Source organism: Pyrus communis, chromosome 12, assembly GCF_041283825.1.
Source record: "Pyrus communis isolate YQ-2024b chromosome 12, ASM4128382v1, whole genome shotgun sequence".
NCBI lineage: Eukaryota > Viridiplantae > Streptophyta > Magnoliopsida > Rosales > Rosaceae > Pyrus > Pyrus communis.
Window position 1 is genome coordinate 24,179,560 of NC_142576.1, and position 14,933 is coordinate 24,194,492.

The following is a 14,933-nucleotide window of genomic DNA, read 5'->3' on the forward strand; positions in this document are numbered from 1 at the left end:
ACTATGATCAAATTATGCAGATCTAAAAGTATCTACAACCCTAATTTATAGCAGATCTAACTGACACTTGATCCCAGGATTTGTTAAAAAATATTTAACTTAGATGTACTTAATTCCAAAACTCTATAAAACTCATATTTGTTTAAACATCTACCCAAAATTAACTTCTTTATACAGTGTAATTGGATTGTGTTTGGATGGTTTGGCTGTATAATTTATCATACTTTGACAGAATTTATATACTTTTAGGTTCAAATGTTCATTAAAAATTAAGATAACTTAAAAAAAATTAAGATAACCCAAAAAAGTTAACAACACAGAAAAAAAAAGGAGCTAAAACCTTGGTTCGATAAGCAGGTGCTACATTGTAGCAATAGAGGATTAAGGATGTTAAGATTTCAAAGTCGGGTGCACTACTGATCACATTCATACTGCCCCTGCTACCCAAAAAAAAAAAAAAAAAAAAACTTTAATGATAGAACGAACGTGTGGCAAAAAGTGTTAAAAACACCAACATATGGTCAAAACTTAAAAGCACCAACATCATCTCATATGAGGGAATTAATCATACTGCTAGTTGTTCGGACACTACTCAGCATACTAGAAAAACAAGATGAGATGAAAATCCAAAGGAAAACAGATATATTACAAATTTTTGTCACTGATGCAGGAAAATATATTACACTAATGGGTATTAATCATTTGAGTGTATTAGTCTGACTCTGTCTCCCTAATTTATCTCATAGGTGACACAACTCACAAGTTTTCGAATTGGTGCAGGAAAACAGAAGATGCAAATCCGAAGGAAAACATTCAAGTTGTGTACTAATCTCATGAAGTTGGACAAAATGTAAAGTAAAAAATTCAAGTTGTCTACTAAACTCGCAAATTAATATATACAACAAAACATAATCTTCACCATGAGAGAAGTAAATATATAGTAAAACATCATATCATACAAAATACCAAAAAGTGTCGTCCTAATGATACGATAATAAGTTTACATTACAACACAAAACAAAATTACCTGAATCCACATCAACAACAGTCCTTGGCTCCTTCTGATTGCTTTTAGCCTGGCATAAAATCATCCGGCTTCAAGCCAGACAACACTGACAAGAGAAAAGAATACAAAAAGGACTTACAAAACTCGATCTTATTAGACACACAGTTGTATGGCAGTTTTTCTCTAGGCCTGCTACTGGATTTCTTTTTCTCCTCCATGTAGAAATGACACAACTTGATCGCGATTGTCAATCACCTTGACTCGAACTTTGCACTACATTCTCTTCTCAAACGCATATGATGAGAATTTAGATATGCAGAATGAACGAATGATATAAAATGATTTAAACAAATAAACGAACTAAGAGAATCCCATGGAACATTCAGCTTTGCAAGCCACAGTTGAAGAATTCTTTTTAACTTTGTTTTACATGCATTTCCTTCGTAATTAGGTGATTTTATATAAGTTATTCATTTGTAAGAAACTATCATTGTACGTTGAAATAATTTTTCCACTTGAAACCTTTTTTCTATTAATTCGTCCCCAAGACCTGCAATCTTTCTGCAATTGGGCTTTCCTCTTCAAGAATTTCCATACCAGACAATCGCACTCAACAGACAAACCGTAACCCTAATTCTCGTTCATTAATCGATTTTTAAGCTTTCTAAAGCAAACATTGAAAGGCACCACACACGTACGTAGTTCTTGTGGTTAGCTCAAGCAATTAAACATTGAAAGGCACCACATGGGTGGACTATAAGTCAAGATTTAGATAGATCAAGAGTTTCAATTCTTGCCAACTTAAAAAAAAAAAAAAAAGGAGAAATTAGGTTCTCATCATTCCTTTTGCTACTCCAATGATTAAAATCCTATTCATTTTCAATTTTTGATCAAGGTCCTTGGGTATTAATAACATCATTAATTATTTCAATAATAAAATATTTTTTTATTTCTAAAATATTCATTTAATGTTAAAAATGTTAAATTTAGTATATTTATATTTATGACTAAATTTTTTATCATATATTTTTAGTTTTACTTTGTACCCTTTTTTAATTTGTACCAATTTTCTTTTCAGTTTTAATTTGTACCCATATATTAATTTCTTTTTGTGCCCATATTTTTTAAAGTTTATTTGTATTTGTACCCATATATTTTTTTTATTTGTACCTTTTATTTTGCTAAATGTACCCATGCCAATTATATGTACCCATTCATGTAAAACTTTTTAATCTTAAAATGTACTCATTCTTAAATATACCAATTTGTTATATGTAAAATGTACAATTTTTTATATAAAATATATTCAATTTTTTTCCAATCCATTTTTAAACTTATATGGGTACATTCTTTTTTCTTTGATTTTAAAATGTATCCATGTCAAGTTTAATCGAAGAAATTTACTAATGTTATTAAGCCTAATATCATTTTTTTTTTTTTTTGTGATTTTGAAGAATGTACCCATGTTTTGATACAATTAATTTTTTGGTTAATTTTGATGAATGTACCCATGTTTACACACACACACACACACACACACACACACAATAGTATATTTATATTTTAATATTTTTAGTCCCACAAATTATGGTTTTTTATATTTAAAATCTCATTTATATAAACAACTAAAATGTCTAATTTTTAATTTAAAAAATATAGTAACGTACATAGAAATAAATTATCACATTAATTTTAGGGACCTTGATAAAAAATTAAAAACCAACAAGGTTTTAATAAAAAAAATATTCATAACTAAGGACCACATCCAAAGTCTCCAAAAAAAAAACACACTTTTGGAAGTTAAAAAAGAAGTGGCTAGAATTTATAAAGCGTTAGGTTACTGCTTCTTTTATTGCCAATTGCTTTTAAGATGGAATCCAAACAATTTTTTTTATCAAGGTTAGTTTGGTATTTTTCAGTGTAAATATATTAGAGTGCTACTAGACCCACTCAATTGTCTTATTTCTCCACCCCATTATAATCTTACCCACTATAAAAATTAAAATTTTATTTTCCCACCCTCTATAATTGCAAAAATAACCTTTATCACAGCACCAGCACCACACCATCATTATCTTGTTTCGACCTCCAGTCTCCTCTAGAACTTCCTTTAGCATCAAAACACGTCAATTAGCCAACCCAAAATCCCATAATCCAATACCATTTTCTCAATCTTGTCCACAAGCTATGTATCTCTAGATTTTGTACTACGGCTACAAGTCACTTGCACTTGTAGCAACTATCAAGCAGTGAAGTTTGGGGTAATAAAAAAAACAAACTAAAAAGTCAATTACCACCGTGATGACGCTCTCAATCTCCATAACCATTCAAATTCAATGGAAATTGAAATTTAAGCCCCAAACGAGAAGTGACTTGCCCCGGAGGAGAGGAGCACTCCTCTTGCCCTTCCTCCACCACCACAACTTTGCCATGCTCCTCCTGAACCTTCGTGCTTCCGACTGTGGTGGTCGGTGCAGAAGCCGAGAAAAGAGAGATGAAATGGAACAGAGAAATAGGGACGGAGAGAGACGATGGGGGAGAAATGGGGTAGGGGTTTAAAAGTCTTTTTATAAAATTATAAACATGTTATTAATGTTTTTCAGATTTTTATTAAAATATGGGTGGGAAAATAAGATAATGGGGTGAGATTATCAACACTCATATATTATTGTATTGAAAAAACACTTAATTATGAATTTCAACATTTTTATGTAGTGTAACCAGATGTTTGAATTAAATTAGGCTCAGTCAATACTATTGTTTGTTTGTTTTTTTTTTTCTTTTTTGAACAAAATACTACGTGTTCCAAAAAAAAAAAAAAAAAAATTATTGTTTGTTAATCACGTCAGTTTATGTTTATATTTACAACTAGAATTGTAATCACAAATTGAGTAACGTAGAGCAAGTATGGTCGTTGGGCTTCACATGTGAGCCAAAATGACTCTGATACCATGAAAAAAAGTTGAGATTTCACCATAAAATTAATAGTAGTATGAGAAGTTGCTCAACAACTGAATGTCCTTTTTTCATACTCTCAACATGCCCTTTCATGTATAGCAAAATTTTAAGCCTAACAGGTGGAACATAAATCAAATAACGTGGAGCTACGTGAGTTGTTGGGCTCAACACATAAGACAGCCTAATACCATTCATATAGAAGAAAAGCTTCGATCTGTGTCTCTGTATTGTACCTGTTCACAAAATGATGCGTAAACCATAAGCTGAACGCACTAGCTTTATATACTTACAAGCTACATGGTTTAGATTCTTTAGAAACAAAGCAACTACGTAACCACTGTTTATTACAAATGCTGACATTGGAAACAGGGTAAATAACTCTAAAGAAGATGTTGATATAAATGTACGGAAGAGCTGTATATATATGGCCTGGGTTGCAAATTTATCGTTTAAAACCTTGTTTTGTATAAATGTGAATAAGATGTTGGATAGAATTGTACAGAAGCAAGTTCTGCCAAAATTTCTGTTGGCCAAACCATTAGTAAAAAAAAAAAAAATAGAGTTCGTTTGAAAGTACTTTTAAAATGACTAAAAGCGTTTTTGGTGAAAATGTTTTAAAATTAATCCTTAATAAATAGGCAAGTAATCCTAAAGAAACATTTTAAGTATTTTCTGAAAGAAGCACATAACTCTAAGTGATTTTGGAATCCAAAAATATTTTTTCTAAAAACACTTTCAATGATTTCGAAAGCACTTCCAAGACTAAAAACATGGATCTACTTTAAAAATTATAATAATTTTATCTTCGTCATCCGAACCTCGTATATTGAGCGAAAAATCTTAGACCACTTTCGTTTTTGTGAGGCCATCCTTGGTCCCAAAAGCAATGATCTCTTTGTTTGATTCCAGGTCTTGTATATGCTTTCCACGTCTCAGTTCAACAAAATACAGTATATCGATATAGGGGGCTGACAACTTGAGAGAGCCCACATTCAAATCCATGTTTAGAGGTGCCCTAAGTTATGATTGATTAAACACGTGGGGACACTTCTCATTTAATTTAGTGGTAATGGGAAGAATAATAATAGCTTTCATTTGAATTCTGTTATTCAAATCTACTTGCATCTTTGTCTTCTATTTGTTGTTATATTACTTGTCATTTGAAAAATTATTATCTACCTAGTTCAGAAGTGACAAAATATTGCTCAACTGAGTCACGTTAAAATCGAAGATACCTATCATGGCCCAGTGGAATATATGACAAGGGAAATCAATAAAATGCCTAAATTAAAATTCACAAGAAAATAAGTTGAAGTCCATTAGCAATATGGAATCCACCAAAAAATAGAGAAAATTCTAAAATTTAATTGATAATATTATAAATTGATTATGTAAATTAATCCTAAAAAAGCTACAAATCCGAATACGAAAGAAAATAAACAAATAACAAAATATATGGGGTTGAGGTTTTGGGGTGCTTTGGATCATTATTCCGTATTTGGCCTGTTATTTTATATGGTGTTGAGGTTAAAGGTTAAAGGTTAAAGGTTAAAGGTTAAAGCTTTTGATGTTGGTTGCTCCCTTTAAAAATATTTGAGAAAGGGGAACTCTTGGATTTAACAAGAGCACTTAGTGAAGTTTTGTCTTAAACTGGTTTCATAAGGAGTCTTGCGTAAGGGTTGGGGCTAAACTGCCTGTATGAAGAGCTATGGGCTAATTTAGTCCAGGACTCTTGGCTGTATATGTTTCACTAAAGATTAATTTGTCATTTAATACTACGGTTTTATGATATTTTTCTTTATTTGTAAATGAGAGGTTTTAAGTTTAACTCTTGTCAAAGGCTAATTTGAACCACATTATTGCTAGCTCATTATGAGGCTAAGTCCATCATCTTCCCATTTGTGTAGATAATATCATTTGTTAAAAAAAAAATTGTCATTTGATGCTAAATAACATTTTAACTTAGCTAATTTGCATGCATTAAATATGCTCTAAGGTGTAAAAATTTAGTAAGAGGTAGGACCTTCGGGTCCCCATGAGTATCAAAATTTTATCCTGTTCTCTCAAAGGGAAAAAAAATGGTGATAAATTTGAAGTATGTGGTGATGTACTCTAACGGTCATCTTTAATGGAGAGGGTTAAAGGTCTAAAAACCAAAAAATAGCCTAATTTGCTCAAAAATTCATCTCCAACTGATAGCTGAGCTATAATTTTGTGGAGCCCAGCAAGCCATTATTTGGCCAAAAGGGCGCTGGCTAAATGTAGCCCTCTCTTAGCCCTTTTTTGGGGTCCAGCTTCTCAATTTGTTATAATTAATTCAAGTTCAACGACTAAATTTGAAAACATCCAAAGGTAATTTAATTAAATTAACTAATGAATTTAAAGTGTAAATTTAAAACTAATAAATTATTGAGGGGCTATGTTTAGCCCCTTTAGAGATAATATACGAATATGGTCTGATACTGTTCATTTAAAAATAATTTTTTTTAGAACTATAATTTTGAACAAAGCTATATTTAGCTTTCCAATTAGACATGACCTAATAACATCACATTTTGGCCTAGGCTAATATACATTGTAAGTATCATCACGTGTGCCAATATTGTCGTGAGATTTCCGAGTAAGCCTACATATAAGCAAAATAAACACAGTCACATAAGTTGAGGTTTATTCTTTTTGTTTCTTATGTTAGGTAGTTAAGATGTAACACGAAGTGGTTGAGAGATTGAGCATGATGTGAATTTTTTCCGTATGCTCGGAACATAGTTAAATAAGTTATATATTATTATGCAAGTGAAGGTATTGGAAAAAAAAAAAAAAATTTCTTCACTTGTAAATAACATACGGTGCCCCGCCTCATATTCTGGAACATTTAAAAATCTCATGAGCATGACAAGCACCAAGTATCCAAAACTCCAACCTTAATTCCTATTTGGAACCATAATACACTGTTCTTAAATGAATTAAAGGCAAGGTGAGTCAAACTCATCGCCTAACTAACTAGGATTTGAGGTAGTACGTAAATGAAAACCCATAACAGTTAATACAATATTATTAGTATTCATATTATCAATCATCATAGAACTTGTGGTTTCTCTCGTCTTGAGCGTTCCCGTGGATTCTAGATTGTTATATTAACGTTCTATATGTGGTTTCACTCAAGCTAGCATATGGAAACATCAAAACCCTTAACACAATATTATTATTTTTTCCTAATAGATAAACGATATGTATGAATAGCAACCATATATATATGACACTTGGAGCAAATAATTGAATTATGTGGACAAATAAAGCTGATGAAACTGAATGTAACATGAAGCTATACGAAAAGGACTAGGCAGCAGCACACCAACATCCAGAAAGAAGCAGGAAGCTGCTGAATTTGGATACATATAATTGGTTTGGAAAACAAACATAAAGTATATGGACAGCTGCAGCTGTTCACAAAACAAAAAGAAAAACGGCTTAGTGCTTAATCAAATTTAATATATAATCTTGTTCATCGCCATCCTCCAAGCCATCGATCATAACTTGACCTAATAAGAAGTTTCTGGGTGGTGGAGGTTTATGGTTATGGCGGTATCTAGAAACTAAGGAGTCAAAGAGATATATAATGGCGCAATTGCATGATTAATAAAATTCAAATTCCCAGTCCAGGGGATTAGGGGGAGCAGAAAGGGTCCCATTTGTGTTCACCACTACTAGGCAGTAATCATCAGCAGGTGTTTACGAGAATATTACACGGCTCTTGTTGGAGTGACAGCATTATCCAAACTGCTTATAATTTCCCTTCTGCCCATAATTTTTTTTTCTTATTGTCACGCTATGTTGTTAGTCGCATGACGACTTATTCTCAATCAATTTGATAATAGAATATTGTTTTAGTTCAAATGAAAACCGATTAAGAATGAACACATAGTAGGCATATTAAGGGGATGTTTGTTGCACCGGATTGTCTCGGACTGGATTAGCTTCAGGGACTAAGCTGGACTGGCTTAGACTAAACTAACTTGAACTAGTTTAGTGAAGCGTTTGGTGCAGTGTCGGACTAAAAAGCTGGACTGACTTCTAATTCTAGTTCAATTCCTAGGCTTCCAATTAAATTACCTATTTTCCTTGTATCTTCGACATTAATACATAGAATGCAATTAGTCAAAACATCAACCTGGAATCCAATTAATCAAGTTTATGATCTCTTATTTTCTCAAAACCAAACATAATATACATATAATTAAGAAACATAATTCGCCGCACAAAATGCATTTGGATAAACAAAGATTGGAGCTTTTAAGAAAATATTTTTATCCTAACTGACCTACAGAAGATTTCGATAGCTGGACAAAAACAGAAGTTGGTGATTGAACAAAGTTGAAGTTTTGCAAGGAAAGAATAAGATAATAAATGGGTGAAATTTTTCATCTTTTTAGATTAATTAAAGTTTTAATTCTTATTTTGTGGACTTTCTTTTTCTTGTTTTGGGAGACAAATGGGGCACTGTCAGTGCATGAACCTCTCTGGATTCATGCCTGCTCAATGGGCTCTGGTATGTTATAAACGAATCTAAAAAATCTCAAGCATAATAATGAAACACTGGATTCGAAAATGAAAATTGATGAAACGGACAACTTGCATATGAATCGGAATGGAGGAGAGATTAGACGGTGACGACAAGCTTCAACATTGAGAGCAGAGCCGCTGTTGCTTCTGCTGCTACTGCTGATCTTCAACGTTTAGGACGATGACGACCCTCCCTGCTTCTCTATTAATCTTGTTGACCGATTTTCAATTGAGTTGTGGTATTTGGGTTTTCTCCGAACAGCGAAAAACTCGAGATGCGCTTAGTGGGATGGGTGAAGCAAGGAAGATGAAGCAGATGGGACGGGCAAAGTGAGGAAGATGAAGTAGATGGGATGGGCGAAGCGAGGAGGGACGAAGCGGTCTTAGTAGTCCGCTCTGCTTCGGCGGGTCTTACTAAGAACGGCTAACGAAGCGTTTAGTCCATGCAAGTCCCACTTTGTCTCATTGAACTTAGTCTATGCAGCTAACAAACAAGAGATTGGACTAGCACTTAATCCAATCCAGTCCAATGAAAGCTAGTGAGGGCAAACAAACACACCCTAAATGTAACTAAGAGGTGACACACGTTAAAAGAAGTGTCACACTTCACAATTGCAAATCATCAAAAATACAAAGTTCTTGCATCTAACCAAGAGTAAAGATAACACTCACGTTAAAAGAAGTATCACATTTCACAACAACATACCATCATGAATGTGAAAATCTCACATCCAACCAAGAGGAAAGATGACACTTACGAAGACTACATATTTTAAGCTGTAAAACTACTATAAAGGCACCATAAAGAAACGATTGTACTATTCTTTGATAATCTTACAATCGTGGGCAAACTAAGAAGATTTCTATGAGTCACCTCTAACAAATATGCACTCTTAATCCTTTGTCATCTGCATAAACTAATTAAGAAACACAAAAACCACCACCTGAGCTCTGAATAACATCCGCCACTTAGAGATTCGAGTTGAGCAGTGAATCGCAGACGCTAAAAAAGTTGACCTTGACAGGGTGATCATAATGACCACAATCATAAATATTCTCATCAGTAGACCAAGAGAAATCATTATCTAAAAACTAGTCCTGAGGTTAATGATAAAATTTCATGGTGCCAACTGCTACCAATGGAAAGGTCAAAAGTTTTCATATAGATAGGACTTCCAAGTGGAAACACACGTCCAATTCAAACATGTGTACGGTTTTTCATTTCTTTATATTAAAGGGTAATGTTTATAAATCAGTTTCATCAATTCTTCCTTCTATCCTTAATTTGAAATGATCTCTAGTGTGTGTTATCCTTCTAATGGTAATCAAGTTATTTTGTAACAATGAAAAATTGTATCGACATGAAGGAAACAATTATAATTGTAATGAATAGGTTTGTATCTACCAAGACCAAAGTTAATTTTATATGTAAATAGTTCAAAAATATATATTGTTAGAGAATAGAATCCCACATTGGACATATCACAAAATAATATACTGTAGACATCGAAATTTCAGTAAAATAAATGTTAACTAATGTATTAAAATTACAACATTTATTTACTTCACCTACAACCTCACACACTTACTTCACCCACAACATCCATTTACTTCACCAACCTCACACACTTACTTCACCCACAACATCCACTTACTTCACCTACAACCTCACACACTTACTTCACCCACAACATCCACTTACTTCACCTACAACCTCCACTTACTTCACCAACCTCACACACTTACTTCACCTACAACCTCCACTCACTTCACCAAAAAAATGAATGGTGGTGATTCATTCTCAAAACCTATAAATAGGTTTCTCCATCAAGAGGAATATCATCAAGGAATTCATAAATACATTTCTCTACTCCCAAATTGGAAGAGAATTCCCCAAATCCTTGAAGCTTTGAAACTCCAAAGCTCTCAAGCATCCAAATTCCCAAGAATTCCGAAGGATCAAGAAAGCACTCTTCGTTCTTCGTCAAATCCTCCTTCAAGATCAAGCCCCAACGGCCCTTGAAGAACTCCCACCAACTCAAGATCAAGCCCCGACGGCCCCTTGAAGAAAGTGTTCATCATTCATCATCCGTTCATCCTAAGATCAAGCCCCGACGACCCTTTGGATCAACAACCTCAACAAACCCATACACCCATCCTTCAAGATCAAGCCCCAACGGCCCTTGAAGAACTCCCACCAACTCAAGATCAAGCCCCGACGGCCCTTGAAGAAAGTGATCATCATTCATCATCCGTTCATCCTAAGATCAAGCCCCAACGGCCCTTTGGATCAACAAACAAATCCACACATCTATTCTTCAAGATCAAGCCCAAAAGCCCTTGAAGAAAACCAACTGTTCATTCAAGATCAAGCATCGATGGCCCTTGAAGAAAACCAGCGTTCTTCAAGATCAAGCCCAAAAGCCCTTGAAGATCCGCTCATCCATCAACATTCAAGATCAAGCCCTGAAGGCCCTTGAAGAAACTTCCATCAACCTTCAAGATCAAAGCCACGAAGGCCCTTGAAGAAACTTACAACTGTTCATCCAAGATCAAGCCTCGACGGCCCTTGGATCAACAAATCTACATCTTACGGAGATAGAATCAGAGGACCAAATTTGAGAGATCATAACCCCAAAATCATTAAACACAAAAATATTATTTTGTGCCACGTATTCTTGTTTCAAGAAATTTTTCGTGTTCACAAATTTGGCACGCCCGGTGGGACAATCTCTACCTCTCATCTCTGTCTCCGTTCAAGATATTCAAGCACACTCCATGGCTTCAAACAAAGAACAAGTCATGACCATCGGCGCTACCTTCATTGAAAAATAGCTGGTTCAGATGAAGGAAACAATTACAAGGCTGATAAAGACTGCGGAGGAGAAAAACTTGCAAACCATCGAACTCATCAACCGTCTGGAGGCGCAACATGGCGTCAAAGTGAAACCAAGCTCTTTTCCAACTAAGAAGACCGAAGAAGGCTTTAACCCAAACACCTACGAACTCATGTCAAAGGCTGGGCATGACTTTGCTTTCTCTTCAAATCTTGGAAAGAAGGTTTCAAACACCGTCAACGACAAAGATCGTAACCTCACTAAGACTCAAAAGAAGTTGAAGAAGCATGATTACGGAGTTGAGAACAACAAAGCTGGACTTAGCTTCACACCAAATGCACTCGTGAAGATTTCAAGCAAAGTGAAGAACGCTAGCGCTCAACACATCAGCGTGAGCATTGAACAAAATCAAGAGGAGCCTAAACCTCTCATTCGAGTGTCAGTCTTTGATAGGCTGAATCAGTCAAAACCCAAAATTTTGGCACTTGATCACATTGGTGGGCAAGACCGAACTTCCGTGTTCAAACAGCTTAACAGGCCAACACCCCAAAGCTCTATTTTTGAAAGGTTGTCAAAACCTAAGAAACAAAGCAACAAGGCTAGCTCTCCTCCGCAACGATCGGCTTTGGAAAAACTTGAAGAAACCAAGAAGCCTTCTAGAAAGAGGAAGACAACGCGAAAGGAAGAAAAGCTCGACGGTCTAGTAGGAAAAGACGACGTTCGAAGCTCGATTCCTTCAAGGATGAAGCGCCAAGCAACCTTGGAGGTCGACACAAAAAGACCATTGAAGGTAAGAAGGCGCATCATCGTCCACATTGGCAAATCTTTATGCCAACAAACCCAAGAGAACGGCACTGATGATGAAATCCCTAAGAAAGATGTCACTTCTGGCTCTTTCGACTCAAAGTCTTCACCTCGACTGTTGGGGGCATGCTCCAAGTCAAGTGAAATTGAAGGATGGACTCATGTCACTCCAAAGAAACTGCACGAGAAACATATGTCTTCTCCACAAGTGCACCAATCAGAAAGGAGGGAAAACAGCTTTCGTCAACCTCCAAAGCAATGTGAAAATGTTGAAGATAAGAAAATTTCAACACAAAGATCGTTCATGTGGGATCTTTTCTTCCTCGAAGACTTATTCAATTTCTCGATCAAGGCTCCTTGCTATGAAGATTGCGAGGAACGCCTCTCCCAGATCGCTTGACAAATCCACAACAACAACCGAAAGCTCCTCGTTCGCACGAGCCTAAAAGGTGACAACCAAACGCTCCTTGCCTGCACGAGCTGAAACTGCAAACGGCACCAAACGCTCATTGCCTGCACAAGCTGAAACTGCAAACGGCACCAAACGCTCATTGCCTGCACGAGCTGAAACTGCAAACGACACCAAAAGCTCCTCGTTTGCACGAGCCTAAAAGGTGACAACCAACGCTTATTGCCTGCATAAGCTGAAACTGCAAACGGCACCACAAGCTCCTTGTCTACACGAGTTGAAACTGCAAACGACACCAAAAGCTCCTCGCTCGCACGAGCCTAAAAGGTGACAACCAACACTCCTTGCCTGCATGAGCTGAAACTGCAAACGGCACCACAAGCTCCTTGTCTGCACGAGTTGAAACTGCAAACGACACCAAAAGCTCCTCGCTCGCACGAGCCTAAAAGGCGATAACCAAACGCTCCTTGCCTGCACGAGCTGAAACTGCAAACGGCACCAAAAGCTCCTTGCCTGCACGAGTTGAAACTGCAAACGGCACCAAACGCTCCTTGCCCGCATGAGCTGAAACTGCAAACGGCACCACAAGCTCATTGTCTGCACGAGTTGAAACTGCAAACGACACCAAAAGCTCCTCGTTCGCACGAACCTAAAAGGTGACAACAAACACTCCTGGCCCGCAAGAGCATAAACTGTGTACGACAAAATCATTATCAAAATCACCAAAAAAAAAAAAAAAAAAAAAAAAAAGAAAGAAAGGAAATAAACTTGACACACGGGTATAGTGGTAAGTATTCCCGCTGTCACGCGGGTGACCCGGGTTCGTTCCCCGGCAACGGCGCCAAAATTTGATGTGAAAATTAACTTGACACACAAATTAAACCCTATTTGTGACAATTGTAGTAATGAAGTAAGTAGGGATCGTTCTAACCGGGGATTAACTAGGGGTGCTAATCTAATTTGAATTGACTCAAAAACACAAAAACTAAACTTAAAGACTCTTAACAAGACTACTATGACTCAGAACAGCTTTGAAACACTCAAAACTGCCTAAAACAATCAAATTGACTTAAACAGAAACTAGAACTTAAATTGGACGAATTTGAAAGTGTTTATGACTCCAAATGCTTAAGAACACAAAATAAAACAAATTCGAATGACTAAGACTCAGCAAATTATGGGGGGATTGTGGTTGGACGAATTTAAACTAAATGGGCAGATTGTAAAGAAAACAGATTGTAAAAACGAATTTTATGGAATTGAATGGATTGGAAGCTAGCTAAGAGGTTCTTCTCCACACATGTTACACTTGCATACAAGATGATTTTTAGTTGGTCTTTCGATGAATTATGAATTCTCAACGCCCCAGATTAACCGTGAATTGCACTAATTAACCCTCAGATTTTCCTAACGTTATTGAATTGGATGATTGCATACGACAACCCAAAACATTCCCCACAAGTCCCCTACATGATTGCATAATAGAGATACAAGCAAGAATCATTAAGTTCTATGAAAACCATAAGCATTGACGAAGCACTTGTTACTATGATTGCATGAAACTTATGCCAAGAATTTACTTAACGCGATTGAGATCATCAACCTTTACTACTTGTGAATATAAGTTCATAACTATTAGGTGAAACTCACTTATATTCTAGCGTCATATTCATGCATGAAAATTAAGCGTGCACTCTCAATAAACATACATAAATAAGTTATCAATCAAACAGTTAAACAAATTGAATCCACAACTCATGAAATTCCAACCAAAGGTAATCAATTCATATTGCAAGCATAAACATGGTTTTGAATCACCCCCTAGCTAACTAGGGGGTTTAGTTCCTCATACGTACAAGACAAAGATAAGTAAATTTAACCATTGAAATCAAGGAAAGGAAACACCTAAAAATTCCAACAACTCAAACTTGAATTGTATGAACGTTTAGGCCCTCTTCTCCTCCTCTTTGTTGCGGCACAAGGTCTAAGGATAGGTTTTGGGGTGGTATTTGTATGGAGGAATGAATTTGTGATGGTAGGGTAGTGTTTTGGAGGGATGGGGAGTGGTTGGAGTGGCTGCAATGGAGGATTTGGGTTGACATTGATTCTCAACACTCCCCCTCAATGTCAGCTCTCATTATTTGCACTGTGCTGAGTAAACAGCGAAAAATTTCGAGCTTGCCTGTACTCAAACTTTTTGTGAACAAGTCCGTAACTTGATCATTCGTCTTGACCTGTCTTATCTCAATCTCTTCCTGCAGAACCTTTTCTCTAATAAAGTGGTAATGTACCTCCACATGCTTAGTTCTTGCATGAAAGACTGGATTTTCCGCCAAGCGAATTGCCGATTGGTTATCAC